Source organism: Ambystoma mexicanum, chromosome 12, assembly GCF_040938575.1.
Source record: "Ambystoma mexicanum isolate Mex_15411 chromosome 12, UKY_AmexF1_1, whole genome shotgun sequence".
In the NCBI taxonomy this organism is placed as follows: Eukaryota; Metazoa; Chordata; class Amphibia; order Caudata; family Ambystomatidae; genus Ambystoma; species Ambystoma mexicanum.
The window spans coordinates 684,251,562-684,270,075 of NC_090936.1; positions in this window are offsets into that span (position 1 = coordinate 684,251,562).

Here is an 18,514-nt window from a genome sequence, read left to right on the forward strand (position 1 = left end):
AATATGAAACATGCCTTAGTTCTTTACACCGAGACTCCCCAAATCATATCATTAGGGGTGATTTAAAAGAATTGATAATATACAGTGCCTTTAGAGTTATGAAGCTCATGGGACAGCCGTTGCCAAATATTTCATTGAAGTAGCAAGTGAAAAAGGGAAAATAACATCCAGCGTAATATCTGGTAGGAAACAAATATTCTGTATCATAATCTGCACACTACATATCAGCAACTGTAGGATAAGAAATTGGACGAAACCCAACCCAAAACAAGAAGTGCACAATTTTCTGTTTTGTGTCTTTGAACAGATGAGAGCACCCCTAGTTTAATGGCTCTAAAACACAATGTTAACAATCCTCACTCTTGAACTATACATGATCTGTCTAGTGACAATATTTTTATTGCAGAATTGGACCTGTTAAAATACATAGATTATATAGACCCGACAACGCATGGCTAGATAATGTATGACATTGTTCATAAATACAGATGTGGACCCTAGAACAGTGGTCGACGTGGGCGGAGCGGTCGGGAACTGTGCTTCTCTACTTCTTGTAATTAAGTTTTACCATTCTCATACTTTTATTTTAAAAAGAAACCGTTCCGGAAAGGTTTCGTTTTAAAATAAAAGTGTAGGAAGAAGGTGCAACTTGCACTTTCAGTGCACTGCACTGAACGTTCCCATAAACATCAGGTGCAGGTGTATTGTGTGTGGTGATGGGGTTTGTGGGGAGTGGGTGCAGGCCAGCAGGGAACATAGTTCCACTACTTCTTTTTGTACGCTTTAACCACTGGTATCGACCTAAAAGATCATATCTAGAGGGTCGAAGATACGGTTGTGCTGCATTCGGCATAGATATAAAATACTGAATCCAAAAATACTGAGGTGGGTGAGCGGGTGTTGCGGGGGTGTCCCCTGCACTCCTACTTCAGTATTTCAGTGTTCGGGGCTCACAGGCGTTTCCCCTGCATCTAAGGAACAATATTTGGGAAAAAAGAATAGAAAAGCTTGCATTGCAAAAAGCGGCAGAGTGGGCCTCAGTATTTTGCAATTCGAGCGTTTCGTCTACGTTCTTTTAACTTACATCCAGGAATGACATCTTGTTGTAAAATTGACTAGGAGGGGGGTTTAAAATACAGCAGGCGCAGCACTCATTTCCTGGCATTTACAGAAGGAAAACAAATACTGTTGGGAATGGAGATTTACTGCCAAACATTACATATTCAAATGTCAAGGCAGGCATAGCTGCAATGCTGCACAGGCCTCGTTACATAGTACATGTTTGTTTTCTGTTGACATGTAACACATGGTATATATTGCAGCAGTCGGCTATGGAATCTTCTAACTTCATTTTATATATTGGGTCTTCATTGCATTCATGATGCCCTTGTTGAGTTGGGCTTTTTCGCTATAGATATCAGTACAAAATATGCTTATACTACCAGTTTGAGCTCTGATCCAGGTGCTGGAAACAGTCTTCTAGAACTGCCAAACACTCCTTAATAGATGCAATGGATTTAAAAAACATATTTTGAAGGGTTTGAAGTGTATATTATGAGGTGTGTGTAGTTTGTCTGGATTCTAGCATTTATGAACATGCATTGTTGCCATTAACCCAGGTACATCTTGTGACTCGTTTGACATACTTTTGACAGACATTTTCCCCAGGGTTGTTGTTTAAATTTTGTTTCAAGTCAATTTTCCAAATGAGTACTTGCTTACTGAGTGAATTATCTGAACTCTTAATGAATTGCTTGAGGAGGAATGGCGAGTGCTCCAAGACACTCCTAAAATGTGTATGTTTTTTGCTTTAAATTTGGAATTAATTTCTTAATTTGGAAACGACTCAGTTAAACGTTGTTTATGGTTCAGAAAGGTCCATGGGCCTTTGTCGTGTACTTGTGAGCATTCCGGAACTCTCAAAATGAGATCACTTTATCATCTTCCACTAGTTGTGTAATTTGATATAGATTTGAAGGGTTGAGATTTCCTCCATATAGAAGAAGTGAGAAATTGGTATTGGTTTACCTGCAGTTTTCTACAGACATGCTTGGACGTTGATCTTGTATGTGGGGTGGTGCTCATGGAAAATAATGTGATGTCTAGTCTTCTTGCTAGCTATAAAGGCGTTATTCCTACGGGATTCTGTATTTTTACACATTACATATGCTACACATTGCAGATAAAACCCCCTGGCCCAACCTGGGCATTTTGACCACTTCATCTCATCATCAGGAGCATGGTTGGTTGAAAAGATTTGGGTATGCATGAGTGACCTTTTTTGACTCCTCATTGCTATGCTACTACACTGTTTTTATTTAAATTGATTTTCAGGCAAACCTTTCTAGTTGAAGTTAGCTTCACTTAGCAGACGCCACTTTGCAGCTTTGGAACACGTGCATTATGTATGCTTGATGCAGCATTTATTTGCCACACTTTGCAGACTTAGGGCCCGATTCATGGAATATTTGCCCGGTTCAAAATGAATTTGCATTGCTGAAAAGTGACTTTGCACTGCCGGCACGAACCCTGATTCATGGTACTGTGCAAAGTGTATTTTTGCCATGCAAATTCTTACCACAAGTCCCAAAAATAATCCTAGAGGTACAGATAACTTTGTTGTCAGCATAAAAGTGATGTTTCGTATAGAGGCAGCAGCAAATGTAACATGACTGCTACTATGACATAACTTTCATCATGAGGTACTAACCAGTCCGTTTTTTCCTTTTCAGGGAGGATGCATGCTTCTCCTCAGTGTTGCAGGTCTTTAGCAGGTGGTCTAGTGGGTAAGGGGAAATATTCCATTGTAATTCTGGTAAGGAAAATAGTATTTAGTGCTTAGGGTATAATATTTTGGAATTCTAGTTTGAGCAATGTTGGAGGCCCTGAATTGCAATGCTAAAACGTGTTAAAGATTCTGAAAATATATAGCAATTCCTAAACACAACTGCTAAGCACTGTCAAATATTTTGAAAAAATAACCTTGTTGTTCGAGGCAATAATCTCTAACCCCTTAGCCCCCACAAACCTACATAGAAGGTTGGTTTCTACTAGAGGGATGACCCTGTATCAGACCATGATGCACTTAGCCAAGTATCAAGAGGTAGGCTGCTCCCTAAATTAATAATATAAATGCAGCAAATAGATGGAAACAAATCAATATACCTAGGTGGAGTAGGCAAAAAGAGCATGTACTGGCAACATTCTACACATTTCCGTAACTTAGACAGTATCCCTGGTATTTACAAAATTGCACATTCTATAACAGAACCTTCCCTGTGATGCACTTGGGGACACATCATGGAGCAGCTGATTGGAACCATGGTCCCGCCACATCAGGGGGGTGTCATGAGACCAAGCAGAATCAATATTTAAAGTGTATCTGGCTTATACAAAACCTTAACACATATATTATTGCTATCACCAAATGCCATAAATATAAATTCTAGAGAAAAAGAATCAGATATATAAATATTTAAAAAACACATTTCATAATCCAATGAAGAAGTTACATCCTATGCACATTTCCTCATAACACTGTATACAATCTAGATCATCACATAAAATACTTGAATCAATATTATTAAGTGAATACTGACGTTGACAGTTAAACAATGTTGGTTTATTAGGAATCATTAATCAATTAGGCAACAACTGGGAATTAAACTGAGAATGCATCTCAGCAACTGGATCTCTTCAACTTTAATTCCTAACAATAAATCTTTGTGTTCTACAAAAGAATTGGAGTGGTACAAAAAGCTTCCAGGTTCTCAAAGATCTCTGTGTTGTTAATGAAATGTTAGAATCTGGACTCAAATTTTGTTAAACATTTCAGCAAGATTCCGAATCTATGTTTTGTGCTGTCTGTAGAAGAAGAGCGATTTTTTTTTTGGGACATTAATAAAATCCATGACAAAGTCCACCAACGACACTTTACAAAACAGCGTGAGTGAATTCAAATGGATGTCCCACTTCACGGAACTCTTCCACTAGACACTCATTGTGTCGAAGCAGATCAGACATTCGAGGCGACCAAATGGGACATCGAACATGATAAAGATGAGATCTTTAGGAAAATAATGGGCCTGAATAACTCAAGAGCTCCGAGCCCTGGCGGTATTACAAACGTAAAACTGAAACTACACAGGGACGAATAGACCGAGTTAATTTTAGAAAATATAAAAAGATATGCTGTTAGAAAAACTATACCAGACTCTTGGAAAACAGCAAACATAGTTCCAATTTTTAAAAAGGGTGATAAGAGCAACCCCAGAAACTACCAGCCAATAGCCTTGCTGGATACCATCGACAAGCTATTTGCAGTACCACTTTTAGACAAATTTCAAACGTGGTCTAAAGTGGCGGGCTGTGTAAATCCATTTCAATCTGGATTAGTCAAAAACCTTGGCACAACGGCAGACATAATGTTGATCAGTGCATTAAAAACCAAGATCTTGACAGGTCGACCGAGAGTCTACCTTGCTGATACCGGCTTTCGATCGGGTGAATTGAGATAAATTATGGGCAAAGTTGACACAATGGAATTGTCAAAAATCATTAATAGATCCCATCAAATCTCTGTACTCCGGGACATCTATGAGGGTGAGGCTGAATGGAGCGGGTCAACTATCAAAGCCAATAAAGACTACAAGAGGTGTCAAGCAGGGATGTCCACTGGCTCTGGCACTTTACAATGCCTATGTAAGAGACAGCGAAAATCTAGAAGATATTGTCCGATCTTTTTCACCAACTATAGGAGAAGAAAAGATCACACACCTCTTATATGCAGATGACATCATCCTGCTGGAACAAACTGAAATAGGCCTCCAACGACAGCTGAACAATCTCTCATTGTATTTAAACAAAAATGATCTTCAAATCAACTCAGAGAAAACAAAAATCCTGATTTGGGAAAAAACATCCAAAAAAACTAAGTACAAAATTATCACTTAGAGGGTGAAAGACTCGAGACAGTTCCAAGCTTTAAATACTTGGGTATCATAGTCAGCAGGAGCCCAGTGGAAACCCCAATGTAGATAACACTGTTTGCCAAAATGAAGACCTTAGCCTGACAGACAACAGCACTTGATAAAAAATGTGGGCGCTTCTCTCTTGTCCCAGCCCTTAATTTCTACAAAGTGAAGGTCACTCAGGCTATTACATACCGGCTATTACATATGTAGCAGAAGCAATGCCGGAGATTCCAGGACAAATCTGGAACAAATTAGAAGGCTTCTTCTGGCACAAAGTTTTGAAACTACCGACCTCTACATCGACAGCCTGCATAAGAAAAGAATTAAGCCTGGTCTCACTAAAAGCAACCATCGACAGCAACAGCTTGTTGTTCTATGGGAAGATACAGCGAGCCCCACGTCCTAAAATACTTGAACTTATCAAGAAGGAAATGGATGGAGGCAAAAACAAGATGCTAACTGAGTGGGCACCTAAGAACGTAAACCTTCTAGATGCAATCGGAAGTTCAGAAGAAGAGCTGGAATGTAATCCGTCCAAAGTTAATTCGAAACTCAAACTATGGGACTGGACTCAAATTTTGGAAATAGCATCAAAGAACAAATTAACTGCTCACTTACCAGCAAATACTCAAAAAGTTAACCAAGTCAGGAAATACTTGGAATAATTCCCAGATAGAATCTTACGCTCCACATTCTTGAAAGCAAGGTTAAATACCCTAAAAACAACGAGAGATTGAAAATTCGGGGCCAATCAACTTCTAATACCTGTCGGTATTGCAAGAATAAGGACCAGATGAAAACAATTAGACATATATTCTGTCATGTCCAGGTACAACGAGCTCAAGAAACATCTATTTGAACATCATCTGCAAAGCACGTCTATACACGAGGAGGAAGTCTGGTGGCCCAGAATGATAAACGGTGACAGAGGAACACTTATCATAGCGGCAGCTATGATTGATTCTACAGGACATAGGTTTGGAACAAGAAACTGGGGCGAAAACTTGTAAAGCAAAAACCTGTAACTGTACCTCGCTCCTGCTCCTGGGTATTTGAACTAAGGGATTTTACTTACTTAATCAGTAAAAGACTAACTAATGGAGGAAAAACAAACTCCCTTTTAAAGGAAATTTGAAGATATCCTAGGAATCCTTCTTAATTTTGTAAAAATGGTCAATAATACAATTAAATGCAAATAATAAAACATTTTTTTTTTAAAAACATTTCAGGGCAGCGACTGTGAGGTCATAGGACAAAACATGAATATAACACTCTAGGCAATCCTGATGCTGTGTACTCCCTGCCACAGTCTATCTTATTTATTTAGGTGTCTTGGTACTTTGCAACATATGTGCATGTACAACTTAATTGAGGAGATCTTCACACCTTCCAATTAGCACACCTACCTTTATGTGAAAGTGGTTGAGTTCTGGACTCGCTACAACTTCTGTGCACTCACAACCTCATAACACTTGAAAACTCCTATCAGTTTTCTCATTGAAGTAAACTCGCACTTTGCTGGATTTACCTCAGTGTGCAGAGTTACAGAGATAAAAGCTGGAACTGAGTTTTAGCAAGGATGTGGATAAATCTTGCTTTTATGTGCAAAATGTGAAACTCCATTTAATCGGCATGCGTATATGTATTTCAAAATGAGGCGCTGGGTGTCCCTGGGCCACACTATCAGCATTCTCAACTAATAATGCAGGAGCTGCCACAGCTCTCAGGCTTGATTTTAACTAGTAGCCACAGGATCAAATGGAGGTCTTTAATGTGCAATTGGACTGTGCCTGTCACCCTGCATTTGAGTAAATACAGGGCAAACCCTTCCCGTTCATCACAAAAAAAAGTGAAGATCTTTTGATAATTAGTGTGTTGAACCAGAAGAAGGAGTCAGACAACCTAATGACATGTTCAAAAGAGTATTAATTATCATAAAATAATAACTCGTAACTTGCCCCTTCCCTATTAGGGAAGTTCCCTACCTAATAAAAGTAAAGCTCAGGGTGCACGTCAAGCCAAAATAAAAAGTATTTTGTCCCAAACCTAAGCAATTAACTGTCCCTACCACTTTAGAAAAACACCTAACTAAAAAGAAAAGAGACGCCTGTATGATAGCGTCGATGTGGACTTCTGCCTGGCCAACTTGCAGATGACTCGTTCTCAGTCTTTCAGTTTCTTGTAGCTTGTCCTCACAACTTTAGTTTCCTTTTGGAAAATAACACTTATAGTCAGTATGGCTTTCTCTCTCCCTTTGATAAGGAAATAGTTTCTGTTTTTCAATGTACCAATCCCTACCAGATACTTGGAAAAATACACTTCTTTCTTTCCCACCTTCATAGTTTTGGGGCTTCCCTAAATCCAGAAATTCTGTGAAAATGGTCTTATTTCTAGTGACAAAATGTATCTTTATCGCTCCCCATGATTTCATCATACACTTTGTTATCTGTGTTAACAGAGTATTCAACTTCACTTCACTCTGTTTAACATAGGACATATCATTGTGCTTCCTTGATACTTCTTAGGGATTATTTCAGCTTTGAAATACAGAGTCTAAGGGCCTGATTCCCAAGTGTTTTATAATGGCGCAATCCAATTGAAAAACAATCTGTGAATCGGGCCCTATACGTTTTCCACTCTCATATAGTGGGCCGGGGGGGGGGGGGGGGGGGGGAGGCGTCTCATTCTCTTAATTTGTCATACTTTCGTCAGCTATTCCAGCTTTACATCGCAATGTTCATATCCCTTTCTCTCTAGGGTAGTGGGGCCATTTGACATTATGTGCTCTTGACTTTACAGACGATGGCGGCTATTCCAAGTAGGCCAGCTACCATCTGGAATCCGGTGCATGGGCGCCTCTGCTACTCTATTTCTCCCTATTAATGGAAGGTGCCATCCCAGAGTTAATTTCGGCTCTCTCCTGTGACAAAAGATCAGTCTATTCACTGTGTGCTGTGAACTCCTTGTGGGTTATGGAAAGTACAGAAAACTGCTCCCTGGTCACGTGGTTGGGTGCAGATGTTTCTTGCATTTATTTTAAAGAAGGGAGTGACTGCAGGGGATCATTTCGTCATCCTGCTGACTGCTGTGAGGGTGACATGAGATTTCCTTATAGCATGCAAAAGGAGTGGTGAAATGATTTTCTTGGTTTTTGGTCCGGTTTGTGTCCTGTCTTCCTCCTCCTGCATCTATGTTTGACTCTCCCATTTCTGTCCTGCATTTTCCCTCAGACAAAGAGGGAACTTCTCATGAGAGAAAGGCAATGCAAACAGTAGCATCTGGGGTGCAAAGCAGCAAGCTACTAAAAGAAAAATAGACTAAAACAATGGGAACTTAAAGCAAGGTAAATAATGCAATGATTAGAGTTAATGTAAACAACATAATAAATGCATAGGAATAAATATTCCCCTTTGCATTAAACATTTTCTTTTCTCTTAGCCAACAATTGAATGTTATTTAATTCTACAGCCTCCCAGAAGGACTTTGGAACCATATATAGCCAAGAATGCTATTATTTTAAACTCAAGAAAAGACACAAAAATGGCACTGCTGCTGACTGGACATAATATTAACAGGGTGCCACGCCTGAAAACTCTTCATTATATGAAAGCTATGAACCCATAATTATTATTAAACTAGCAGCCCTTCCGGGTTCTCTCTCAATCCTGTTCTGCAAACAATTGTTCCCCTCTACTTCAAAGAATGTGCTTTAGAAGAGTAACTTAAATGAACAACTGGTCAGCATAATTCACACCATTTGGTGGCAACTGTCTCAGGTGCTGCTTTAGTAATAGCGGGACAGAAATATGTATGTTTGTGCTGTGCACCAGTTGGCTCTTTGGACACAGTATTTTCTGATCAGCGCATCCAGGATTTGCTTAATTGAAATGCTCATGGGTATTGTTGGTGGTCTGGCATTTGAATTGTTGAATATTTATTTATTTGTCTATTTGCATATTTCTTATGCGCACCAGACAGGAAAACTGCATTCGGGCGCAGATGTTAACTAGAGGTCGAGTTTTAGCTGTGATGGCCAATAGATGCCCTGAATACTTAGATTTTTTTAAATACGAAGGTTTTCAGTTCTTTTCTGAACCTTACCAATGTGGTGCATGATCATATACCAATAGGTAGCTGATTCCACAACTTTGGTCCAAACGCAGAGAACCTCCTGTCACCCTTAGAGGTGCGTTTTGTCCGGGGGACATATACCAAGAATTTGTCACCAGATCGGAGGTCTCTAGTTGGATAATACTGGTGGATTCTAGTATTCAGATATCTAGGTGCGAGTTTGTGAAAACACTTGTACACAAGACATGCCACCTTGAATTTGATAGGGTCCTCCACCATAAGCCAGTGGAGTGCTTTCTGAGATGTGGAAACATGGTCTCTTTTTCCTAGATGGCTGTTAACCTGACTGCTGCATTCTGGGCCCTCTGGAGTCTCGACATTTGTTTCACAGGGATCCCTGTCTGATTTTCTTGGTTTTTGGTCCGGTTTGTGTCCTGTCTTCCTCCTCCTGCATCTATGTTTGACTCTCCCATTTCTGTCCTGCATTTTCCCTCAGACAAAGCGGGAACTTCTCATGAGAAAGGCACTGCAAACAGTAGCATCCGGGGTGGAAAGCAGCAAGCTACTAAAAGAAAAATAGACTAAAACAATGGGAACTTAAAGCAAGGTAAATAATGCAATGATTAGAGTTAATGTAAACAACATATTAAATGCATAGGAATAAATATTCCCCTTTGCATTAAACATTTTCTTTTCTCTTAGCCAACAATTGAATGTTATTTAATTCTACAGCCTCCCAGAAGGACTTTGGAACCATATATAGCCAAGAATGCTATTATTTTAAACTCAAGAAAAGACACAAAAATGGCACTGCTGCTGACTGGACATAATATTAACAGGGTGCCACGCCTGAAAACTCTTCATTATATGAAACCTATGACCCATAATTATTATTAAACTAGCAACCCTTCTGGGTTCTCTCTCAATCCTGTTCTGCAAACATTTGTTCCCCACTACTTCAAAGAATGTGCTTTAGAAGATTAACTTAAATGAACAACTGGTCAGCATACATCACACCATTTGGTGGCAACTGTCTCAGGTGCTGCTTTAGTAATAGCGGGACAGAAATATGTATGTTTGTGCTGTGCACCAGTTGGCTCTTTGGACACAGTATTTTCTGATCAGCGCATCCAGGATTTGCTTAATTGAAATGCTCATGGGTATTGTTGGTGGTCTGGCATTTGAATTGTTGAATATTTATTTATTTGTCTATTTGCATATTTCTTACGCGCACCAGACAGGAAAACTGCATTCGGGCGCAGATGTTAACTAGAGGTCGAGTTTTAGCTGTGATGGCCAATAGATGCCCTGAATGCTTAGATTTATTTAAATAGGAAGGTTTTCAGTTCTTTTCTGAACCTTACCAATGTGGTGCATGATCGTATACCAATAGGTAGCTGATTCCACAACTTTGGTCCAAACGCAGAGAACCTCCTGTCACCCTTAGAGGTGCGTTTTGTCCGGGGGACGTATACCAAGAGTTTGTCCACTGATCGGAGGTCTCTAGTTGGATGATACTGGTGGATTCTAGTATTCAGATATCTAGGTGCGAGTTTGTGAAAACACTTGTACACAAGACATGCCACCTTGAATTTGATACGGTCCTCCACCATAAGCCAGTGGAGTGCTTTCCGAGATGTGGAAACATGGTATTTTTTTCCTAGATGGGCAGTTAACTTGACTGCCGCATTCTGGGCCCTCTGGAGTCTCAAAATTTGTTTCACAGGGATCCCTGTCATGAGACTATTGCAGTAGTCGAGGTGGGAGTTTACCAGAGATCCTACAACCACTGGATGATCTTGAGGTGTTAAAAAAGGGAGTACATTCCTAAGCATACGCAGGGAGTAATACACTGCTTTTACTTTGACCCCTACCTGGGCTTCGCTGGCCAGATTTTCTTGCCAGATACACCCGAGGTTGTTCACTCTCTTTGAAAACGGAATGTCTACACCTAGGATCTGTGGAGTTATGTTTATTTCTTCCTTTCTGTTTTTTTCTCTCTGATCTAAATAATATTACTTCTATTTTGGCTGCGTTAAGATGTAGCTGGTTGCATGCCATCCATTTTTTTATGTCTTGCATGCACCGGTCGATCCCTTCAAATGCCTCAGATGGATTGTCTGTCTCCACGTAGATCTGAGTGTCGTCAGCATATGAATGGAATCGTAGGCCGTGTTTCCTCAGGATATCAGACAGCAGTCGAATATACAGATTAAAGATCAGAGGTGAAAGCGCTGAACCTTGGGGGACTCCACATCTCAGTTGTATTAGCTCTGAGAGGAAGGCTCCCAATATCACCTGCTGGGTTCTGTCCTGTAGGAAGGAGTCAAAACAGTCCACTACTACTTTAGCGGCTCTTCCTATTTTTCCAATACGTTGAAGGATGAACTTTTTTATTTTATTTATTTATTTTACATTTATAAAGCGCTCACACAGCCCGCAGGCATCTAGGCGCTGTTACAGGAATTGTTTGTTTTAAGCGCGGACCCGGGGATCAAACCTGTTGATGCTTTGTGTCGTTTTGCTTCCAAGATGCGCACGCTGCCGCTGAGCTATCCTCCCGGGACAAATTGTGGTTAATTGTGGTTAATTGTGTCGAACGCCGCCGACAGGTCGAGCATCAATAATATCGTATCGCTTCCCCTGTCTGCAGCTTCCAGCAAATCATCCTAGACTGCCAATTTACTGTGAAACCCTACTGTGAAACTGTTGGTAAACTTTGTAGCTTTTTATCCAGACCCTCCTGAAATATAATGCACCATATCGACCTATTATTTTTTTAAAACACGTTTTGGGGGATGCTCCACCAATCCGCCTCACTTGAAAATTGGCCAGCCACTGCCTTTTATTATTATCCTGTTCATTTTCAGGCCCCAAGGGGCGGCACAGGAAAGGTGATGTTGAATCCAGGCAGCCCGATTGTCCAATTGAGTTTGACACCCCTTCACTACATGCTGCAACAAGTGCTCTGGCAGAGACCTAAACTAAAATAAATCACATTTATAGCCTGATTTGTGGTTTCAAATAAGTAGAACCATGCTGTGTCTCCTGAAAAAACCTCCACTGGTGCACTACATGTATGCATAGCTTGAAGTGACTCTTTATATTACTAAACTCTATGGGCCTCATTACGACCCAGGCAGTAAGGGGTTAACAGCGCCGTAAAAGGTGGCGGCGCCGTTAACCCCTTAGCGCCTAATTACGAGGTCCGCTTGTGGGTCCCCACCTTAACGGCTGGTTTTACCAGCCGTTAAGGAAGGAACACGCAAAGAGACTTTCAAGGTAATTACGATACCCCAATTTGCGGTACCGTAATTACCGCCTTCCCTATTCCCACTGAGCCCCATGGGGGCAAATATGGGAATGGGGAAGGGCCAATGGTGAATGGGGAATTACCGCCCTGCCAACCTTGGAATGGGGCGGTAATTCCGCCATTCACCATGGCGCAATCGGTAAAATACCGGCGTCAACCATGGCGCTAATAGCGCCATGGTTAACGCCTGGGTCGTAATGAGGCCCTATGACTTGTCATTCACAATTAGATACGATTAAAGGAATCTGAAAAGCAATCAAGCCACCCCTGTACTTGTTTATGCGGTAGCGAGCACTCTGTTCAGTGAGCTTCCTCCCACACTGTGTGCAGGCCTTAACAGCAGGCATTGCATATCCACAACCCAACTCGAACACATCACTACAGATGACCAATGACATTGGCCCTCACTATAAGGTTGGCGGAATGGGTTTACCGGCACCGGTAAAGGTGCGGGTGCAGGTAAACCCGTTCCGCCCTATTACGAGGTCTCCTCGTGGGACCCGCAATGGGCGCCTGGAAAAACCAGGCTTCCTTACCGGGTCCCGCGAGGGGACCAGGGAGCTAACAACGGGCCCGTCATTAACGGGCCCGTTGTTAGCTCCATCCCCATTCCCATTGAGCCCTATGGGGCTCGAATGGGAATGGGGATGGACCGGGTCCGGGTTCCTCAGTCGGGGAATTACCGGGTCCGCCAAGGTTGCGATGGCCCGGTAATTCCTCATTCGAGGAACCCGGGCCCAGATTGCGGTATGGAGGCAACCATGCTGCTAAAAGCAGCATTGTTACTTCCAACCTTCTAATGAGGCCGTTGTTCTTGTAATACAGGTGAGTAATGATATCACAAATCAACCGGGACAGGAACATTATATGCAGGTTTGTATGCAGATATGGTTGTAGTTATCCTTAAGCTGTTATAATGGTGTCTTTGTATTTGCATGCATGCCCGGAGGACGCAGGCCATTCATATGCAACCTGCACGTTGAGATTGTGTGGGGGAAATGCTAGCACACAACGTAGCTTGATTTATATCACACATTGTTATTTGCTGTATTTTCTGGCAACTACGTGAGCACACACTTTTTTGATGAGAAATAGCCTCACCTTAAGTTCAATTGTATACGGTGTATTGCCTGCCAATTCTACAAAGCACTGTCTTGATGGAAACACATTATATCTCTGTTAAGCTTTGTGCAAAATGCATTCAGACAATTTATATTAAACACATGGCAAAAGGTGATTAATTGCAATCGGGTGATGTGAATAGTCTAAGGTATTAAAGAAAATGGGCCTCATTACATGGTAGGCGGTAACCATGGCGATATTAGCGCCATGGTTGCCGCCGGTATTTTACCGTGTTCGCCTTGGTGGATGGCGAAATTACCGCCCTACTCCAAGGTGAGTGGGGGCGGTAATTCCCCATTCACCAAGGCACTTCCCCATTCCCATTTTTGCCCCCATAGGGCATAATGGGAATGGGGAAGGCAGTAATTACGGTACCGCAAATTGCGGTACCGTAATTACCTAGAAAGTGTAATTAGCACCAAGGTCCCTTTGCGGCACCCTACTTAAACGGCTGGTAAAACCAGCCCTTAAGGTCGGGTCCCACAAAGGGAACTCGTAGTAAGGCGGTATGGGTTTACCGGTACCGTTGCCCTTACCGGTAAACCCTTACTGCCTACCGTGTAATGAGGCCCAATATGTTTAATGAGATGATTCCAAAAAATGTCCTGGGAGAGAGGTTTAAAACTCTGTGAAACATATGAAAGTGTTATGTATGGTGACATTACATATGGGGACAATATTACCTGATACCTTTCTCCCATTATCTAGATGACCCAAAAGTAGGTGCTACCGTATTTGATTGTCTGACAAACCCATTAGGCGTTTTCTCCCATTATCCAGGTGTCCCAAACCTAGGTGCTACTGTATTTGACTGCTGAAAGACCCATTAGGCAGTTTCTCCCATTATCCAGATTCCCCAAACCCATGTACTACTCTATTTGACTGTTGAAGACCCATTAGGCATCTGCACCCATTATCCAGTTGTCCCAAACCTAGGTGCTACTGGATTTGACTGTCTGAAAAACCAATTAGGTGTTTTCTCACATTATACAGGTGTCCCACACATAGATGCTACTGTAATTGACTGTTGAAAGACCCATGAGGCGTTTTTCCCATTATCCAGGTGTCCCAAACCCAGTTACCACTGTACTTCACTGCCTACAAATGTAGGTCCCACTCTATTTAGTGTATACTGCTGTACCTCAGTAAGGTGTCTCTCCCACCACCCAGCTGTTCCCAAATCCAGATGCCATTTAATTCAACCATTCAATGTTACCCCCTCATCCCAAAATCCATATTCCAAAGTGCCTTACTTCCTACTGTAGTACCCTTTGTTAGGCACGCCCCCTCCATCTTTGCTTTCGCAAAGGCACTCCGCAACAAACGTTTGACCTCACAGTTATCCTCCCTCTCCCAATATTGTCCTCCTCATCCCCCACGTCCTCCCCCCTTCTGGATCTTGCCCCGCTGCTCAGAACTACATCAAAGCATACAGTACTAGGCCATAAAGACTGCATATGTAAACTAAGGCACAATAACCATATACTCTAGTGACACGACAGACACGAGGTTCGATTTCCAAACAAGTCTGGTTTATTTCAAAGTATTTCTCAGTCGGCCAAGTGGGGTCTCAACGTCTCGCAACGTGTGTACCCAGACCTCGTGAGACGCAAGAGAGCGAGCAACGCTCAAGCAACAATATATATATATACATGACATGCAATCTTTTGAAGGCAATGCAATCAACCCATAAATGTATCGTTCAGGCTAGGGTTCGGTGATTGACAATTATGACACCGATGATACGTTATGAAAAATCCCTATTCAGTCTAAATATAATTATTTCTAGCAATAGTAGCAGAGACAGCTTTCTTTTATGGGGAACATAAAGCTCTTAGTTTGTGTTTAAATTCCTGAACCAAGGGTCAGACATTTCTGAGACAGAAAATACCAGTCTCTCCGAAGGAGTACCGCTAAAAGAATATAATTCAGGCTTTATCTCCCTTTTACTACAGCGTTTTCCAGACAGGCCGGCACCTGGTCTGCTGATTAGATGCGGCTGCTGCTCGCCTTCAAGGACTTCATGAGGGAGGAAAACAATGTATTTCTGTATCGTTTGACATTCCTGTCTGTGTTAGTCTTTCAGCATTCAGGCTGTGGCCTCGTACCTTGTGTGAGTTCGACGTAAACAATACATTTTGCAAAGCGTTTTGATAGAAAGGAACAAAGCAAATGGCTTACATTTCACAAAATGGACACCCTCTTGTTACATTGACAGTTCTGCGTTTGCAATGTTTGTCACATGATGCGATTGGTTTCTGCCCAACATACTATACATACTATAGGGTCATTTCTGGTCTAACAAACCCTCCTTTTGGCCGCAAGCCAAGAGCATCATCCATACATTGCATCTTCATCTTACCAAGTGTCTAATTCCGAACTGCCCATACTACTGTAATCGTCATCAGAAATATTAATTGCCATGAATTCTTCGATTGTTTCATTTTCGTGTTGGGCACCTTCACTTAATATACGAGGATGTTTTGTTTTGATTGCGTGTACACACTCATTTGTAATTTGGGAGCAGAGGATTGGCAGGCATTGTAGGCAACAACAGCAGAACATGAGAATTCCAAATATCATGACCAAGATTGCAATTAGTTTCCATCCCCATGATCGCAGCAGTTCCCAAAACCATAAACTTATATTCAGATTTCAACCACCTCAGGGGACATGAATATCAGAACTCAGGACATGCAATTTCTTAATTGCTTCAAATATCGTGAGGGAGGAGTCACTTACGAATTCACAGCACGCTGACCCCACGATTTTGCATACCCCTCCACGATCAGCCAAAATTATGTCAAGGACCATTCTATTCTGAAGTGCAATTAATCTAATTGCTTTCTGTTCTAGTGTCATATTGTAGACTACATCTGTAGTTCCATTTATCGTCTTTTCTAACACCCTGGACAGTTTCCTTATATTCCATGAATTTATCGCTTGTCCCCAAAATGGTATGAATGACTTCGCAATATCCCCTGCAAATTTGTCCTGCCGTATCATTTTGTCGTGGCCTAGATCTGGATACTTTCGATATTTCAGAAGTTTTGGAAATAAATAATCCAGGAAAAAGTATACCTAAATAACAGGTCCCTTCCCACATTCTAGGTAACCATGGATATGCCTGATCTCCACATACAAAATAAACAGAACCTCCTATATTGTCATGCCTGCGCCATGGGCGCATCCATTTGCGCTCAATATGGTCTATTTGTTTATCATTTATTTACAACAGACTCTTGGATCAATCTATATTTACTTTGGGGACTTTATTTCCCATTTGCGAGACTTTGGTGCTTTATTATTTTTTCCAACAAACTACGCATACCACAATGCACTTGGCTGTAAGCATCGATTCCTGGCTGTTCCTATTGGTCATCAAAGGAACTACACCCCCCAGAAGCCCTAGAGATTGGCTCTGCTTCCACCAACTCAGGAACAGAGAGGGAGGTGGCCGATTGTCTGCAGGTGTGCTTAGCCAGGTGCAACCAATTAGCCTGCCTCTGTGCTGGGCTAGGCAGTATAAAAGGCTGCTGCCTGCAGTGGCTCAGCCTCTTGCATTGAGAGACCTTCCCCCACCTTTCGTGTCTTTCTACGGATCTTTGTATGCTGTTTACCATCACTCCTGCTTGGACCCTGCCTTGCAGCTTGCTTCACCCTGCTGCCTACAGCCCTAGCCTTCTGGGCTCCCTGCCTCAGTCCAGCTCCTCTGGGCTTCCTGCCTTGCAGCCTGTTACTCTTCGCTGCCTACAGCCATAGCCTTCCAGGCTCTCTTCCTCACAGCCCTGCTCCTCCGGGCTCTCCACATTGCAGCCGATCACGCTCTGCTGCCTTCCAGCCTCTGCCCTTGCCCTACCGGGCTTTCTAAATTGCAGCTGATCACGCTCTGCTGCCTTCCAGCCTCCGCCCTTGCCCTGCCGGGCTCTCCACATTGCAGCCGATCACGCTCTGCTGCCTTCCAGCCTCCGCCCTTGCCCTACCGGGCTTTCTACATTGCAGCTGATCACGCTCTGCTGCCTTCCAGCCTCCGCCCTTGCCCTGCCGGGCTCTCCACATTGCAGCCGATCACGCTCTGCTGCCTTCCAGCCTCCGCCCTTGCCCTACCGGGCTTTCTACATTTCAGCTGATCACGCTCTGCTGCTTTCCAGTCTCAGCCCTTGTCCTCTGGGCTGCCTGCTCTGCAGCCTGCCTCTCTCCGGCTGCCTACAGCCCTTGTCCTCTGGGCTTCCTACTTTGCAGCTGATCACGCTCCGCTGCTTACTACCTACCTTTTTTCGCTGGGTTCTCGGCCTAGCAGCCCTCTACAGTCCTCTGCAACCTTCTACGGTCAGCGGCCCTGCCCCTCAGGGCTCACTCCTTGCTGCCCGGTCCTTCTGGGTTCCTTGCCGTGCAGCCTGCTTTACTCTGCTGCCCTAAGCCCTTTCCCTCTGGGCTCTCTACCTTACAGCCCTGCTCCTGTGGGCTTGCTCATTGCTTTCCTGCTCCTCTGAGCTCTCAACCTTGTTCCTTACTGTCCTCTGCTATCCTATCCTGTTACACGACTTTCCCTTCATTTCCTTCTGCTAGTTTGCTATCAACCTCCTTTTCCTGGATTTGTCTGTAAGTATCTTCTCTTGTCCTGTTTGTAGACCCTTTTGTACAGAGCTTGTCTGTTGGTTCCCATCAGTCAACCTCTGCCCCTTCCCTTGTCTCGTTTCTACATTACAGACACCCATAGCTGCTGTTCCAAGTCATGAGCAAACAGCGTGGGCCTCTGTTATAGCAAACTGTGCAGAAGGCTTGAGTATTTCCTAAGGTTCGTGGAATACTCTTTTCCTATATCTGCATACACCCCAAGAGGGAATTCATTCTGTACCTTTCCTTGCTACTCTTGCCTACTCTTCGTTCTCTTTCCTTTCAGCTGTGTGTGTGCTTCTCTGTCCACTTTATTTAGGCACAACCACCCAAACCCTTTTTGGGTGTCCTGTGCCACTCTTAATAGAGTGCCATCCCTGACAGAATGCAAGAGCCAAAAATGTCTTGTTCCATAGGC